The following is a 13,215-nucleotide window of genomic DNA, read 5'->3' on the forward strand; positions in this document are numbered from 1 at the left end:
CCCACTGCTGTTTTTCTCTCTAATTCAAATTTTTATCTAATTCTCAAAAGAAGCAATGGTATCTGCTTCAATTACTTGCTGTATCAAAGCATTTTGTGCTCTTAACAACATCCTGCATAAAGACATATTCCCTAAATGTCTAGTGACAATTTAAAATTGCTAACCTCGCCTCACAGACTCCCTCACCAGAAGAAATAGTCTTTCCCTATTTATCCTATCAAACATCCTTCAAAATTTCAAAAGCTTCTATTAAATCTCTTTAGAATTATAATTTTACAGTTGAGATCAGAGTCTAAGATTGACATGAATTGGAGAAATTCATTTAGGATTAGGTTCCTTACATAATTGACAGGTTACCAGCATTAGATAGCCAATCTATTGAATAAAGTCTATATGCTTGTAGTTAGCAATGTTTCCAAATTTTACACTGTGTACGGTTCTAGTCACCACATTACAAGAAAGATGCAAGTACACTAGAGAGGGTGCAAAGGAGATTGACGAGGATGTTGCCAGGACTGGAGAACTTTAGCTGTGAGGAAAGATTGGATAGACTGGGATTCCATGATTCCATGGGCAAGCGGCCTTAAATCTCTCCTCCTGGATTTCAGGGAAACTTGTTCATCCAAGTGGCACACTTTTATCTGGCTAGTATAGTCGTACAATCTTAACTTCTCTAACCTTTCCTTCAGTTGGAGATGCAGTTTTGGTTTTACACAGACATCCTTCTACATATACGAGACAAATAACTCCTACAGCTTCTGCCACAAAACCAACTACAAGAACTACTAAAAGGATTAGAACTAAACTAAGAACTGAGGCCGAGAACTAAAAACTGAGACATTAGTGTCAAAAACACCATCTTATATACCTGTAATTTCCAAAGGAATCTCAGTTCTATTGACTAATCTGAGTGACATATGTTAGAAGAGTCTATCCCTCTGGTTTCAATCATCTCACACAACCATATACTCTTGATGACCTTCAAATCAATGAAGAACCAACACCTAGACATGTCAGGGTGCTTGTTTACTCCCGAGTTTCTCTAATTTTTGCTAACAAATGGGTTGTAACACAGCTCCAGCAGGACACCTTTATTTCCCTCTTAACAAGCCAACTGTGGGCCTGTGATCTTGATGGCTTGTTTCTATCCTTGGTAAGGAATGTTTTGTTTGTATAAGTCTTCATGGTTTAATTACCATTAGTCCTTTTCTTTCCTAACATTCAGCCTGACTACTGACTCAATTTTGAGGACACATTTAAGGCGAGCATTAGGGCATTCCAACTACAAAACACAAGTAGAACCAGGTAACAGCAATATATTCTTTGTAACAAATGTGACTTGCCACTAAATGTTGTGCTATATGCTATGTTTGTGATTGACAGTATCTTAGTATGTGAAAGATTATTGGGTGAAGAGGAGCAAAAGCTGCAATGAAGCATAGGGGGATTATAGCATCGTGGTAATGTTACTGGGCTAGTAATCCAGAGGCCTGGACTTAATGATCCAGTGACGTGAGTTCACAATCCCACAACAGCTGTTAATTAAATAAATCTGGAATAAAAAGCTAGTAGCAGTAATGATAACCATGAAACTATCAAATTGTCATAAAAACCCATCTGGTTCACTAATGTCCTTTAGGAAATCTGCTGTCATTACCTGGCCTGGTCTATAATGTGACTCCAGATTCTTAACTGCTCCTCTGAAATGGCCTAGCAAGCTCCTCAGTTGTCAAGAAGGTGGCTCATTACCACCTTCTCAAGGGGCAATTAGGGATGGGCAATAAATGCTGGCTTTGCCAGAGATTTCATTAAAAAAAAAATGGAGATTTAGGATGGCTCCACTGATTCTGGGCTATTTGCAGTGTAATTTCCTCAATGTGATTAACTGATATTTTTCCTTTAACCAACAGAATATGAGGCTGGTGTTGTAAATCTACATTTCTGCTAACTGAGCCACAATTTGATTTGTTTCCTTAGAAGCTGAAGGTGTGACTGCATGAAAATAGGCACTCTTGTGATTGTGTAAACAATGATCATCATGCATTCAAAGTTAAAATGCAGCTGGTTAAGCTGAAAGTGTGTTGCTTCCATAACATTATACTTGAAGTGGCTACATTCAGAGTACACCTACCATGGCAAACTCTGTCAATGTGTTAAACATTTCTCCCATCCAGAACCTTTTCTGTAATGGGGAAAAGTTCCCCTTTGACCCTTGCACTAGCATTCGGCATCACTTTCACTGAAGTGAATACAATTTTTTCCTCTTGCAAACTTCCACTGCTAAAATTGTACCTGCTCTTTCAAGGCCCTTTAAATCTGCTGCTGCACCGGCTATCTCACTGTACATGCTCCCAGCAGATGATATAATTTGCTGCAGGAATTTCTTGCAAAATTTCATGAGGTCCATTCCATGTGCTCCTAGTGCAAAATCCGTTAATTCACTTCCAGGTGCACCACCACTGTGCAAATATTATAAAATCAGCTCTATTGTTCATGCATTGCTCCCATGTCTTTCCATATCTCTCTTCATGATCTTGTGAATGTCATGGTTCATCGTTAGGCCTGCACTCACTTCCAACCCTGCCACCAAGTCTCAGTGAAACTCAATGCCATAGGGATAAAGATCATGGGATATAAGGATATTTATTTTTCATTCCCTACACACTCTAACCTAGCATTATTGTTCTATTCTTAGCTGTTATCTAGTATGGAAGTGACTCCTGATGTGCAGGAATGAGTGAGTGTCAGCTGAAGGGTCAAAAAATGCAAATTTTATGTTTTCATGGTCAAATTGAATCAACAAGATATAAATAGGAGAGGGAGAGTAATCTGGCTGAGGGACTCAATGCAAAAATATCAAACACAAGAAAGAAAAAGAATATACAAAAGATTAAAAGAAATTAAGGGATTGAAGAATAGCAAAAACAACAAAGTATGGAAGATAAAAGAAACAAACAAGATAGACAAACCAAAAGAAAGCAGATATGCCACTGGGAAATATAAAGGAAAATGATTGTGGGTTGTTTTAACTTCATTTAGCATTTTTGATGGTTGGTACAAATACTGAGATTTTAAAATGTTTCTCCCCGTTAAAAAGGTGGAGTAGTGATCCTACACCCTTGCCTCTGCTATCCCTTTTCAGTGTGGTTAGCCTTAGTGAACTAGCCTTTGTATTCTTATTGAACTCTAACCTAACTTCATTTCTCATCATCTGTGGTGAATAGATATGTCTAATAGTCTCAACTTCCCATCCATCACAGAAACTGACCTAGTGACATGGCAGAGGAAGACTGAACACTGAGTTTTGGATGAGCAAGTAGTTTCTGTGCAAAAACATTATAAAACTGTCCTCACAAAGGTGCGAGTATCTAAACATTACATTGAAAATGAACCAGGTACAACTTTAATGGGGGACTTAAACTATCCTAATATAGACTGGGATCGTAATCGTGTTAAGGGCAGAGAGGGGGAAGAATTTCTGAAGTGTGTTCAGGAGAACTTTCTTGATCAGTATGTTTCCAGCCTGACGAGGGAGGAGGCATTGCTGGATCTGGTTCTGGGGAATGAGGTAGGTCAATCGGAGCAAGTGTCAGTAGGTGAACATTTAGGGAGCAGTGGTCATATCATAAGGTTTAGATTAGCTATGGAAAAGGACAGGGAGCATTCTAGAGTAAAAATGTTTAACTGAGGGAAAGCCAATTTCAGTGGGATGAGAACAGATCTGGCCCGTGTAAACTGGAATCAAAGATTGGCAGGCAAAACTGTAATGGAACAATAGGCTGGCTTTAAAGAGGAAATAGTTCAGGTACAGTTGAGGTACATTCCCACTAGGGGGAAAGGCAGGGCAACTAAAAAGTCAGGCCTCCCTGGATGACGAAAGAAAGAGAGAATATGATGAAGCAGAAAAAGAGCGCATATGACAGATTGTAAATACATCCGAGAATCAGGCTATATACAGAAAGGTCAGAGGAGAACTGAAAATGAAAATAGAGGGATAAAGAGAGGGTATGAGAATAGAATGGCAGCCAACATAAAAGGTAATCCAAAAGTCTTCTACAGGCATATAAATAGCAAAAGGGTAGTAAGGAGGGATGGGGCCGATTAGGGACCAAAAAGGAGACCTGTGCATAGGTACTGGCTGAGGTACTAAATGAGTACTTTGCATCTGTCTTTACCAAGGAAGTGGATGCTGCCATAGACATAGTAATGGAGGTGGTGGTGGAGATACTTGATAGAATAAAAATTGATAAAGGAAGTATTAGAAAGGCTGGCTGTATTTAAAAGGTAAGTCACCAGGAGCGGATGGGTTGCATCCTAGGATGCGGAGGGAATTGAGGGAGGATATCGCGGAGGTACTGGCCATAATATTCCAATCCTCCTTAGATAGGGGGGTGGTGCCAGAGGACTGGAGAATTGCAAATGTTACACCATTGTTCAAAAAAGGGTGTAAAGATAAACCCAGCAACTACAGGCCAGTCAGTTTGACCTTGGTAGTGGGGAAGCTTTTAGAAACAGTAATCAGGGACAAAATTAACAGTCACATGGACAAGTGTGGATTAATTAAGGAAAGCCAGCACGGATTTGTTAAAGGCAAATCATGTTTAATTTACTTGATTTGAGTTCTTTGATGAGGTGACAGAGAGGTTTGATGAGTGTAATGCAATTGACGTGGTGTACATGGATTTCCAAAAGGCGTTCGACAAAGTGCCACATAATAGGCTTGCCAGCAAAGTTGAAGCCCATGGAATAAAAGGGACAGTGGCAGCCTGGATACGTAATTGGCTAAGTGATAGGAAACAAGAGTGTAGTGGTGAACGGTTGTTTTTTGGACTGGAGGAAGGTGTTCCCCAGGGGTCAGTTTTAGGACCACTGCTTTTCTTGATATATATTAATGACTTGGACGTGGGTGTACAGGGCACAATTTCAAAATTTGCAGATGACACAAAATTTGGAAGTATAGTGAACATTGAGGAGGAAAGTGATAGATTTCAGGAAAACATGGCCTGCTGGTGAAATGGGTGGACATGTGGCAGATGAAATTTAACGCAGAAAAGTGTGAAGTGATACATTTTGGTAGAAAGATTGAGGAGAGGACATATGGTGCAATCCTGAAGGGGGTGCACGAACAGAGAGACTTGGGGGTATGTGTGCACAAATTGTTGACGGTGGCAGGGCAGGTTGAGAAAGCAGTTGAAAAGGCTTACGAGATCCTGGGCTTCATGAATAGAGGTATAGAGTACAAAAGTGTGGACATTTTTGATGAACCTGTATAAAACACTAGTTCGGCCCCAACTGGAGTACTGTGTCCAATTCTGGGCACTACACTTTAGGAAGGATGTGAAGGCCTTAGAGAGGGTGCAGAAAAGATTTATGAGAATGATTCCAGGAACGAGGGACTTCAGTTACGTTGATAGACTGGAGAAGCTGGGGTTGTTTTCCTTGGAGCAGAGACAATTGAGAGGAGATTTGATAGAGGTGTTCAAAATCATGAGGGGTCTGGACAGAGTAGATAGAGGGAAACTGTTCCCATTGGCTGAAGGGTTGAGAACCAGAGGACACAGATTTAAGGTGATTGGCAAACGAACCAAAGGCGATGTAAGAAAAAAATGTTTTTTACGCAGTGCGTGGTTAAGATCTGGAATGCACTGCCTGAAAGGGTGGTGGAGGCAGGTTCAGGCCTTCACGGCTTTCAAAAGGGAGTTGGATAAGTATCTGAAGGAAATAAATTTGCAGGGCTACGGGGAAAGGGCGGGGGAGTGGGACTAGCTGAAGCGCTCTTGCAGAGAGCCGGCACGGGCTCGACGGGCCGAATGGCCTTCTTCCGTGCTGTAACCATTCTATGATTCTATGAACTTAATCCTTTAATAGCATTCTATTTCTAACTTTCTCCTTTGTTAATCCGACAAACCCAGTACACAAATAATTGCCTGGTTAAAAATGATCAGCCAGCCTCCTTCCAGGTCTCTACCAATGCTGCGTTAAACCAACTGTTACAGGTGATTGACAATTTACCCTCTGCTTCCTTTCCCTGAAACATGACCTCTACCAATGCTACTCTTAAACCAGTGCGCGCAAGCTATGTTCAGACAGTGTGAACAAGATATGTCCAGACCGTGTTCCTCTGATTTCTCTTCCCTCTTTATGAGGACAGCAATTTCCACAAAGTTGACTTCCCTTTCGGCAGAGCCGTTAGGATGAGGCTTCCACTGTAATTCAGTAATGTGTGGGCCAGCTATTCAGTCTATGTATTCGGCAAACCATGCAGCTCAACTGTACATTTAATCTCACAAAACATAGACACATCAAGGGTTTTTGATTTATTTTTAGTGCAACACATATAATATGGACATTAACTTAGTTTTCTTTCAATTTTTTGGTGCTGTACAAGAAACCACAGAACTGAGTATTTTTCCCACTCTTGTCTCCCAGGGTCAGCATCCAAAATAGGATGACTGGATAAATATCTGCTTTGGAACAAAATTGAAGGCTATATGGATAAGTATAGTTGAGATCATCAAATACTTCAATGGACCACAATGGTTGCTGTGCTGTTGGTTTTCATGGAGGGTGTTGTCTGCCGAGGACAGCTACCCAGGGTTGAAAAAGAGACACATGGGGGAGGGTTAACCCCCAAAAATGGGTGGGTTGGGGTGTTAAAATGATGAAAATCTGAATTCTGACTCCAACCCGTCCACTTTCGATTTTAGTGGAGGTGGAATGGGCAACCAACCTGCTCGCAGGAGGCGGGTTGACAATTTAAATATTATAATGAAGCTGGGAGACTCACATTTAACCACCATTTTGAATTTAATCCTGGCCGGATGGGTTCCCCGGGCCGTGGGAAGCCGGTGGCTAAAGGGAGGCGAGGATTGCTATATCCAGGAGGTAAATGCCTTTCCACTTACCTGCTGGATCCAGCTTACCTGCTTCACTCCCACACCCCCGACCCTTGCGATCTTCTCCATGAGGGCTTCCCCCTGAGCTTTCCGATCTTCCCGATGTTGTCCGGCTCAAGACTCCTGATCTTCCTTTCCTCCCCACCCCGGCCTCTCCAATCCTTCCTCTCTGCTCTGCTCTGCTCCCTGGCGCCGAAGACCTATCCGGCCGACAGACAGCCTCTCAATCTGGCTGGTTGCAGCTGGGAAAATGTTAATCAGGTCCTGCTGTTAAAATCGGCAGGGCCAGAGGGAAACCCGTTCTTCCGGGTTTCCTGACCTCAATCCAGTACCCCCCCCCCCCACCCCGCCCGCCCTCCCCCCTCAGTTAATATCCGGCCCAGGGGTTTAGTTTAATATTCTGTAGTTTTGCTTGAATACCTTTGGAGAGTATGGCATATTTATGCAGAAATTTCCTTTTGGTGAGTAGATTGAGTTTCAAGGCCACTTTCCTGGAACTGAGACAACCATAGGTGGGATAAGGTGTGGTTCTGCATTGCCATCCTATACTGCATGACCCAAGTCCTCTTGGTAGTGTGCGCGCAGAGCAGATATCTGTCATTGTGCTGGCTTATGCTGAAGTGCGTAGGGAGTTGGAATGAGCTCCCCTAACTTTTATGTTGAACATTATGATACCACATTACTGATGCAACGTGATATTTTCAATAATGTGATGTCTTGCTAATATTTTTTAAGTTTATTTTTTAAAATTAGAAATCTTCACTTAAAGTTATACTTTTGAATTTCTACATGTTTTACTGAACATTGGTGATAGAATAACAGGAATTAAAAAAAAAATCCTCTTACTTCAGTTACCATCTTCATTTTTGAGCTTGCCGCCCTAATCCACATGAGCGCCACAGACACCAAACCCTGCAGAAAATCTTCACATTCAACCAGTCTTAAGTTAATGAAGAGTTGCACACACAAATTCTGGGGTGATATCATTAGTAGAATGACAAAGGGCAAACCATTGTTTGAATTGCAACGTATTTTATGGTAGAGGAAAAAAGTTGCCGAAAATTAAATCATTAATATTACAGGAAAAGTTTCAGCAAGTCAAAGTGTTACATAATTTTTTTTTTTTAATTCTCAGTGTACACACACACACACACACACACACACATATTTTTTTAAAGAAAAATTAAAAAGTAGGGCTTTAACACTTGTCATTGCAAATTCATTGCAATAGTTTAACGATGCAAATGTGATTTCCAGTTCTGACGAACAGTCATCGACCTGAACTGTTAACTCTTTCTCTCTCCACAGATGCTACCAGATCTGCTGAGTGTTTCCAGCATTTAAAAAAAAGTCAGTTATAATAGAAATATACTCAGCCTATTTTTTAATGACGGAAATATAATCATCAGTATGGTAAACAGGCTCTCCGTGATTAGGTTCATTCCGACATGACTGGCCATGAGAAATCAGAAATCAGGAGGCTCGGTAAACTGAAACTTGAAATCGGGCAGATCTGCGATACTTCGGGGTACTGTTGATGGTTGACCACTCATTTGGCTTATTGATGGCAACTGGACGAGTAGAACCATCACTGTGAAATGTAATTCTTTCCACTTGGCCTCAGATAACCACGCAAGCCAATGCCCTAATGGGTGTGGTAGTCCCACCATACAAGCAGAGGAAAGCTTAACCATGCTCTGTGCTGTTTCAGTCATTTTAACCCCAGCAATACCCCTACACATAGCATGGGGCACTGTTGGCTCAATAGCCTGTACCCAAGTTCCCTGGGCTTAGGTAAGTGCGGTGTGACTCTACAGTAAAAGCATGCACTTCACATCTGACAAAATCAACTTTGGCGTTGAAACAAAAGAAATTAAATACAAATTTGTACTGTCACATAGCTACTGTGCCTGTTATATCTGAAAATACATTTTTATAAATCCATTTTAAATAATATAGTCATACTAGTTAATTGACTGTTAAGAACCTGCCTTGCTAGTTTTGTTATTTCACTTTTGTGCTTACAAATATTTGTTATTGGAAAGTGTTATGATGACTTCACAATTGAGCTGCAGCAGCTTATTTTCTGACTATACTGTACCCCCTTTCTTTGGCTTATGCAGGCAACACTAGAAACAATCTACACAATGATCTCAATGACGTATTTGTCTTTACAAAGCATTCAGTGTAATGATAGAGAAAATGTTAAAAACATTGTGTGCAAGAACTGGGCTCGGACCCAGCTCAGACTAATGGGATGAATAGTCCCCTTTTTCTTCAACAGCTATTAATAATTTTAAGTTACAGAAGTCTGAGCAGCATTCACCTACCGGTTAAGAGTCCGCAGCACAAAACTGCTCATTGTTTGGAACTAATTAGGCTATTTCACAGAGAGATTACTAACATGGGGAATGGAGATGTCAATCTAATAAAATATGAGGCTACAGGTTTGAGGATAGGGTTAAGACACATTGTTGGTCAGTGTAAAGGGAGCTCTACTGTACAAAAAACAGTAGTAAACCTGACCTGAGTGTGCAACAGTGGAAATACATTCCAATCTCCAGCAAGGTCATCTTTCACCTTGCTGAATACAAAATCTTACTCTCAAAATTTAGAACAGCATAAAAAGGTACAGAATGTAACAAACAGTAGATTTTACAAGTGGATTATTTAAGAGTAAACATGGACAAATTGATGTCAGCATAAAGCGGGTCCTTTGCAAGCATTCTGTTTATTTAATATGTTTATTCAGTCTTTCAGATTTTATGCTGTTACAAGCATTGGATTCACCAGAATCAAATGGGAAGCATGAGGTGTATATCACCAGTCCTAAAATACTGCTCACCAAAGTGCAGTTTAATACAACAAAATTTATCAGTTTCATACAGTATTAGTCACTATTGCACACCAGTATATATTGAACTAGATTATCACTGTGCTTAAAATGCAAGTTCAGTTCAACACCATAAATGGTAAGGGTTCCTCCACGGAATCAAGTTTTCCTTCCCACTACAAATTGACAAATAATCCATTACATCAGAAGAGGGAACGCTTTGAATCACCACAAGACTAATTAGCAACAACCTTGGGGAATGTAAAATGTTGTAACATGTTGCACGACAATAAAAAAACTGCACATATCAATTTTTATGATTTTCACAAAAACATAAGCAAAAAAGTGCTGCCTAAAGATGCTATATTTCTTTAGGATACTTTGATCTCTTGGATAAATTCAAGTTAGAATCGTTGCAGGTTTTCAATTTTTCCTTATTTCAAACTCCATCCTAAATATCAGAATGAAATAACTCATTCCTGCACAACTGGATTGTGTAATAATTCATTCTATACACCTCATACCTCGAACAATCGATTCCAGCACCAAATATTCACAAAGGGTGACAAATCAGACACATGCAACTGCAAACCCATTAGCCTGCAATCCTGTGTAATACGATGGATTTGTATCAGGTGTAAACACAAAGATTATCTGTACAATAATGGCCTGGATTTTGCAGTAGAAATAATGAGGCTAACAGCGCTTACCGTTATTAATGAGTAAATTGGACAGCAACTATCGGCGTACGTACATGCGCAGTTAAACGCAGAAATTAGGAAGTTACTGTCCAAGTTTCCCAGCTCCTCCACTCCAAAAGCTTCGCTCCAACAGTAGCTCGCCGGGAGTCTCGGCATTCATGCCATTCCATGTATTTGAATGCCGGGTCTCTCGACAAGGTACTGTCAGAGCGAAGGAGGAGCGGGGCAACTCGGACGGCAACTTCCAAGGGCATGATGTTGCGTTACCCACCCACTAGATACCCACTAAACACGGCAGAAAAAGGTAGAGCTTGTCCATTCAAGTGCAAGTGAATTTTTAATGGCATAATAAGCTTTAATTACTGCCAAACAACCTCTCCGGCACTGAAAATTAACTTTTATAAGTGTATAGTGTCATTCCTTCAGATTTTATTTATTGTTGGAAATTTTAATATATATTTTTTTACTTTTTCTTTGTCTCTTATTTCTCTCAATCCCATCTTTCTTTCCCTCTCTTTATATCACTTTCTGTACCTGATTGGACACTGAATTAATTATTCTAACTTACACTTCCTTGTTTAGACTCTGCGGGGGAATTTTTTGGTCGGGACCCCGCTGTCAACCCGCCGCCACGCACCTTTCCCAAATGTCGGGTCTGTCAGTGCGGAGTAGACCCGACACGCAGCAGCGGGGGAGGCAATTCAGGTTATTATGACCTTGTTAACAGACCATTAAGAACTATTTTGAGCTCACCTTCAGAGATTACCAGGTTGCCCACAGGGTTTACACTGCTCGGGGATCACGTCAGGTAAGGTCGGGAGTTGAATGGCCATGGAATCGTCTTATTACTTGACTGCTGCAAATGTGCTGTAAAAGCTCCTATCTCACAGCTGCTCACTTTCCAAGCTCAGAAGCTGTTGCTTACTGCATTTAGAAGACAGATGGAGCTTTATGCAGGTTGCAAGTGTTTGGAGTAAACTCTCTATCCAGTGTCACCTCATTGGAACAACCTCTCTCACCACTGACAGATCGCTTCTGTCATCTCAACTTCACCCGCCATCTATTACATCAGTATCGGTGCCCTTGAAACTATCTCACCTTGGTCCTCAGAAATCCACCACGATCAGCCCCAACATCAGCAGCACCAACAACACCACCAACTTTTTCCGCAATCAACTGATGCTGCACAGGACAGAGGGCATCATTGCTGCCCGGGAGGCCAGGGATGGCCTCACCATGGCCAGATTTACTTCACTTGATGCTGTACATCCTGACTGCCACATGATGCGCCAGGTTGGCACCACCCCACACCAACACCAAGTATCCCTACAATGCCCAAGCCATTCCTTTCACACTCATCACCATTGCAGGGGGTACTGTTATGTCTCACCATTCACTGCAGCTCACTAAGCCATTTCCAAAGGTGCACACAGATCTGTCCAAGAACACAAAGTGTTCAAAATAAAGGTTTCAATGTTTGACAGCACAACAACAGAAACTTCACATGAACATTGGCTAAAACACATGATCTACTGAGATCATTGAAAGGTTTGCGCCACTGCAGCTTGGTCCTCCTGACGACATCCTGCTTGTGTCCTCCTGTGTAATATGCAACCACGCTGCGTTGGTCTCCTGGGGAGGTCTCTTCCGCCCATTGGAAGGGAAGAGAATCTCCCTGTGTGCTGTGACTCCCTCCTGAGTCATGGGAGAGCCTGCGTGTAGCCGTTCACCTCTGCAGTGCTCGGCAGTGTTTGCAGTACCTCAATGCTGTAGAATACTGACAGCACAAATGTCAAAATCAATTTGCGCATGGTCCCTTTAAGGAAACCAGCTGATGACCTGTCAACAAATGACGTCATCAGATCCGCTTCCTTCAATTGGCTGGCACACACGCTGGGCGGGCTTAACAAGCCCAATCAGGGGAAAATCATTTTGGACAGCAGGCTGGAGCCAGCAGCGAGGCTGGGACCCGCCATAGACGTCGCCCGCCATGGACCGGACGAGGTTGGTAAAAATCCAGCCCTGCGTGACTCAGTAAGGATTCTTCAATCTGATTGGTTAAGAAAACACGCCTTTGCTTGCCTTATTCATACAGGTCCCTTACCCCCTGTAGAGAGCGCCATGCTGTTTTTGCTCTGTAATAACCAAGTTCCAGTGCAAAAGCCCACAGAAAGTCTGTGGGCACATGTAAGTGTAATGAACAGCTAGTGCCAATCATTCGACACTGATTGCAAAATCCGGGCCATTAACTTAGTAAACAGCAGTCAATACGGATTCAAAAGAGGAAGATCCTATCAGTTCAACCTCCTCCAAGATTTTGAGGAAGTAACAGCCCAAGTAAGCCCTATTATGTGTTGTACCTAGATTTCCAAAAGGTATTTGACAAAGTTCCACAAAAGAAGCTATCAAACTCAAAGCTATGAGGATTCAGAGCGTATCTTGGGTATGAATAGGAAATTATCTGAAGGGTAGAAAACAACTCTCTCAGTACAGCACTGAAGTGTCGACCTAGATTATGTTGGGGTAGGAGAGAACTAGTAAGTGTGGTGCCCCAGGAATCAATGTTGGGGATACTACTGTTTCTAATTTACATCAATGACTTGAGCTCAGAAACCCAATGCAAATTGGTCAAAATTGCAGATGATATGAAAATAGGAGGGGCAGTGGAAGCAGCTCAGAAATTGCAGAATGAGTTGGACAAATAAGTTAGCAGAAGAATACCAGATTATTATTTAATACAGACAATTGTAAAGAGCTAAACATAGGAAGGAAGAGGGTGGCGCAC

General features: G+C 41.6%; 1 protein-coding gene across 1 annotated transcript in view; it reads right to left on the bottom strand.

The window, feature by feature from the left end:
- The window catches only part of LOC147101089 (phosphoethanolamine/phosphocholine phosphatase-like), a 52,555-nt gene that overhangs the window by 36,722 nt on the left and 2,618 nt on the right, over positions 1–13,215 (bottom strand). The gene's annotated exons all lie outside the window — the stretch shown is intronic.

This window comes from Somniosus microcephalus, chromosome 24, assembly GCF_052327205.1.
Source record: "Somniosus microcephalus isolate GS21.2 chromosome 24, FLI_Smic_1.0, whole genome shotgun sequence".
Classification (NCBI taxonomy): Eukaryota; Metazoa; Chordata; class Chondrichthyes; order Squaliformes; family Somniosidae; genus Somniosus; species Somniosus microcephalus.